The sequence below is a fragment of the Chiloscyllium plagiosum genome, chromosome 32 (genome assembly GCF_004010195.1).
Source record: "Chiloscyllium plagiosum isolate BGI_BamShark_2017 chromosome 32, ASM401019v2, whole genome shotgun sequence".
NCBI lineage: Eukaryota > Metazoa > Chordata > Chondrichthyes > Orectolobiformes > Hemiscylliidae > Chiloscyllium > Chiloscyllium plagiosum.
The window spans coordinates 34,845,004-34,850,707 of NC_057741.1; positions in this window are offsets into that span (position 1 = coordinate 34,845,004).

The window sequence follows — 5,704 nt, forward strand, 5'->3', positions numbered from 1 at the left end:
GGGGCAGAGCCCTGGGGGACTCAGAAATCCCAAAAATCACAGTTCAAAAAGCGCCACCTCTCAACCATATTCATTTCAATTTTATTTCCAATCATTCGTAGAAATTCGTATTTGCATTAATTTGCCCCCCGAACTTTAATCTTCAATGAGTTATCTGTGTTTTTAAAAACTATTTTAGATGTTTACTGTCCATCCCCAATCCCTTAGGATAAGCATCACCCTTTACCTTAACGTGATTCTTTAAAATGTGTTCTTTTAATCCATCCTGTTTTTCTCGCTCACTTGCCGATTGCATTCCCTGTGCATCTTTTTGCGTTGCCTGTCATTTGTTTTTCAATAACAGAATATCAAATACATCTATCTCTTACCCCCATGCAGTAAGAGCCCTTAGCTTCATATTGGAACATTCTTCTAAGTGTTACTTTCAAGGTGTAGGTTAATTGAGACTTTATAAGAATTCCGCATTTTAGATTAGGTTAGATTCCCTACAGTGTGGAAACAGGCCCTTCAGCCCAACAAGTCCACACCCACCCTCCAAAGAGTAACCCACCCAGACCCATTTCCCTCTGACTAATGCACCTAACACTACGGGCAATTTAGCATGGCCAATTTACCTGACCTGCACATCTTTGGATTGTGGGAGGAAACCGGAGCACCCGGAGGAAACCCACACAGACACAGGGAGAATGTGCAAACTCCACACAGACAGGGGCCCGAGGCTGGAATCGAACCTGGGATCCTGGTGCTGTGAGGCAGCAGTGCTAACCACTGAGCCACCGTATTAATTAAATTTGTTTGTCGATTTAATTTTTATTCGTTCATATCATTTTCACGAATGTTTATCTTCCTTGACATATTTCCAATAGAACATGGAATTATTAAAGATAGTGAGTGTTTCATACTACGCGGTTTACTGCAAATTTCCATTCGTGTACAGCTTTCAAATGTAGAGTGATGGTTAAGACCCAAAGTTCAGATGAATCATTGATCTTGTGTGAATCTTTCAAACCGGGTGTGCCGCCGCAGAATCAAAAGAGAGGCTTGTACACACATACACACGCACGCACCCACGGACAAAGGCCAGGAAATAGGAGCCTGTTTAAGACTGGTCAGAGAAAAGCAGAACGAGGGAGAGTCATGAACGCAGTCTAGGTTTTATCAACTCTTCCTGTGCCGCTATATACAATCCGGTAATCCAGAGTCATCATCAATTGCGCTGTTTTAGTTCAGAGGCCCCACACCAAACAAAAATAAATTGCCACTTTTGGTCGCAGACTTTGATTTTTGGATGTAAACTTTGACCTGAGCTGCTCCCTATATTTTGTTTAAAATACACTTTCCTAATCAAACGGTGATTCAAGGAACGGTGTCACCTATTGTACAGTGAAATTGTTCCCAGCTCAGTGTTTTAATACGGAAACTTTTTCGATCCATTTTCTCGCCGATCTGTGTGTGTGGCCAGGTCACTTTGTAAACTCCCGGGTTTAGCAGCGACTAAGTTGTACCGCTTGCTCGTGTCAGTCCCGCGCAGGGGAAAACAGAATTGTTTGATGCACAAAACCTGCAAGATCACCCTTCACCAACGGTCCAGCGAGAGCGGAGCCTTCGTGGGCTTTGAAGGGTTGGTCATTAAAAGTTTGAAGGCAGGATTTTCTTTTGTTTTAAATGCAGCTCTCGCTGGGAAATAAAATTCAACTCAAGTTGATGAAGTTAGCAGGGTTTTATTTTGAAATTCTTCGATTCAGGTTGCACTTCGGAACTCAACAGAAAATCGTATTGAGAAGAAAGTTGCTTTCTTTTGACCGGAGTGTCCAGAGCCAAAGTGTACAGATTTCAGGTCATTGACAGATGCCTGTGTGTGATACGTATAATGAAAGTGAGTTGCAATGGTCTGAAATACACTGCCAGAAAAGATTCTGAAAGTGGAATTCTATTCTCCTTCCATGCTACCATCTTGGACTAACCAATGATAAATGCAAAGTAAGTTAACATGGGGCTGTTGCAGCGCCTGTTGCTTTACACAAACCGCCAGTGTCATGTTTCAAATCATTGAACATCAGTCAAATACACACTGCAGCTTAAAGCTCCGGGGAATTCGAAATGAACTAGTGTAAGGACTCATGGAGAATCTCGATGAGAGAGCCAGGATGAATCGTCTGTCTGTGATGTGTTAAAATAAAAAGAGGCGGTGGGTTTCTGAGGTCCTTGTTTAGTGAAACAGGTGCCAGTGAAATGCACTTCAGAGGAGTGTCGTTTTCTAAACATGGATACAGCCCTTTAGCTTTTCTCTTGTAGCTAATGCGAGATGTCAGACCTGCTCGTTACTAGCTTTGAAAAAAATTCCTCCTGCCAATCTTTGCAAGCACAAAGAAGCAGTTGTCCCTGACCTCTTAGAAAGCAGACTGACACAACAACTCCTGAAGCCCAACAGGGGAACTGGAAGAGATCCCGACTGCTCCGTGTGGGCGGTGACAAATAATTTTTAACCGTTTTCTTTTCTTAAAATGAGAGGATAGATTTTTTTTATTAACCACAGCCTCCCTTGTTAAGTTGTTGAGTTGCATCAAAGACTGAAGTAGGGGAAAGTAGATACTTGTTGTGTCAATATCGGTCTAAAATAAACAAGCCGCAGTGGGAGACTAATCCTTTAATAAGCTTAACACGGTTCTTCGCTGAGGCACGTTTCTCAACACTGCTGTACAATGGTGTCACCGTTCAAACTCATAACGCAGATATGAGTCACACATGCAGAAGTGAGTCTTGGCTTTAAATTGTAATTCAAAGAGGCCCACCACGTGGAACGGGCAAGCCGATTGCTACTGTTTCAGTCTGAAAGGATTAGAGTGTATCCTTTAAATCTCTCGTTTAAATCGAGTTGTGACGCTAATCCCAAATTCTTAGGGTTTTAAGACACACATCATTTATGTCAAAGTTAAAAATCACACAACACCAGGTTATAGTCCAACAGGTTTAATTGGAAGCACGCTAGCTTTCGGAGCGGCGCTCCTTCATCAGGATTTTTAATTTTGTACACCCCAGTCCAACACCGGCATCTCCAAATCATCATTTATGTCAAGGACATTGTTTGCAGTGACTAGTGGAAATTGCAAAATGACTGGTCATGTTTCTGAAATAAAGTAGAGGCATGTTGTATCTGTGTGTTTACACAAATGTTAGAAATTCAATGAGTGCTAACTCTTGTCGGAATGTTAATCTCTGAAGGTGCTACATTTTGAAAGCAATGAGAGAAATTGGGACCCTTGTTTTTGCATAGTATCCTTGCCTCTTTCCTGGTCTCTGTAATATTCTCGAATGCTGGAAACAAGGGGAAAAAATCTCCCAAACCACAAAAAAAAACAGCCCCTTGTCATGAGGCAACTGATATGGAGCAGTGAAATGATGCAGTCACCATGACAACGGGCCGGGGTTCGGCACGGTTACATCCCACGCCCAATGCAACTTTCAGTGTGTGGGTCATTATGTCAGGAACCCACTGAGACTGCAGGGTGAAGGTTCCTGGCCATCGAGTGTAATAAAAGTGCTGGAGAAACTCAACAGGACTGGCAGCGTATGTGGAGAGAGAACACAGAGTTGACGTTTCCAGACCGATTTGGCTTGTTCGGAAATGGGAGTTCACTGCGGGAGGGATCTTGGACTCCGAGATAAGGAACGTACTCCCCTCTCCTCTGTCTCTCATAAGTTGAAATGTCTTTACCTTCCCTCCCTTTTGTCAAATGGCCACATTCTGTCTTACCATTAAACAGGCGAATGTTTCCAGGAGCCTGCTCCCGTATACACTTGCCTTGTCCATCACACACCACCCAACTCTCAACCACCCATTCCCCGGGCAACGTTCTATCCAAAACTGCCCTCACCCCCATCCATTAGATGGTGAGTGATATAAACAGCAGGGGAAGAGGTTATTCGGGCCATCCTGCCAGTGCAATCTAATCCCGTTGTCCTGCCCCTGGTCTGTGTGCTACGGCATTTCAAGTGCTCATCTTAATACCTCTTAAAGGTATTGAGGGGACTTACTCCATCATCCTTTCTGGCAGCGAGTTCCAGGTACCCACAACTGTGGGAAAGATTCCACACACACCCCGAAAAAACCTTCTGCTCCTTCTGCCTCCTGATTACAGATTACTGTATGTTAAGTGTGTATGAAGGAGGTTGGACTCTCCGTATGTAATCCTGTCTAAGGCCCTCTGAGCTTTGTACACTTCATTCAGATATCTTCACCCACCCCCGAACCTGCCCTATGGAAATTACCTCGAGTCTGCCTGGCCTCTCTCAGTTGAATGGTTCCAACCCAGGCGACATGTCGGTGAATGAAAACAAAATAATGCAGGATGTTGGAGTTCTGACACAAACACGCAGAGAATGCTGAAAAAACTCGGCAGGTCTGGCAGCATCTGTGGGGATAGAGAGAGGGATGGAGAGAGAGAGACAGAGAGAGAGAACTTGTTCATCAGATCTCCCTCACTGGAGCCAGAACACAAAAACTGCATTGCCTTTCTGTCAGGAGGGTCAGAAAACAGAAGCGTTAACTCTGTTTCTATCTCCACGGATGATGTACTGAGTTTATTCAACATTTTGTGTGTATGTGTGTGTGGTTTGGGTGTGTGTGTGTGTATGCCTACGTGTGTGTATGCGTGTGTGGGTATACGTGTGTGTGTGTGTGTCTGTGTATGCGTATATGTGTGTGTGTGTCTGTGTATGCGTATATGTGTGTGTGTCTGTGTATGCGTATATGTGTTTGTGTGTGTTTGTTTTGCAGCTTTCTGAGGCTCTTCTGCACCCTCACTGGCGCAAAGAGATTCTTTGGAGCGAGAGAGGAAGGGCTGGTGTTGTTTGAGAGGGTCATTGGTCAGTTGAGTGGTTTGGGAGAATGATTGGGCGATGCAGACTAGAGGACTGCAGTACTCCTGTCCCGCCAGCTCCTGCTCCGCCGCCAGCCGTTCGGCCTGTACAGTGAAGCGGGGAATGCAGGCGCGTGGGGCCGGGAGAGAAGCGTGTGACCAACGTGAGGCCCTGGGCACGGAGGCGGAGCTAGTGCCTGTCCCTTTCAACTCCTCTCGGATCAGCACTTTGGAAAGATCACCTTGTTAGCAAACCAACACTGTCATTGAGCAGGGAGTTCACACAGTTCAGCCTCCGGCCATGTGTCTGAATGATACAGCCCGAAAATATGATTTATTCTCCCAGTTTAGTGAAACTTTTAAGTTCTTCATTTCTGTTTGTAGCTATTTTCCTACATTTTTCTCCGGTCTCTTCATTTAGCCCACATTTCTTGTCAAGGCAATGACTGGTGTCTTTCGGGCAATGCAGAGTGTGTCTCCTGACATCTCCCCTCACCCCACATCCACCCCACTGAATGTGAATGAGTGTGTGAGGGTCTCAGATATAGCCCATTCTGTAATCCATTATGTGACTGGATTAGTGCTGGAGGGGAGGGAGGAGAGGAAAGGGAGAAGAGTGGGTAGCAGGTGGAGGGAAAATAAGGAGAGAGAGGCAAGTAGGAAAGAGGGGGATTAGGGAATAGAAGGGTGAGGAGGGAAGGAAAAGGAGAGAATGGGGAATGGGGGAGAGAAAGGTAAAGAGAGTGGGGAGAGGGACACAGGAGTGAGGACAGATGGGAGGGAGAGAAAATTGTGAGGAAAGAGGGGAGGGGAGAGAAAGATGAGGTGATGGGGAGCGAAGGGTG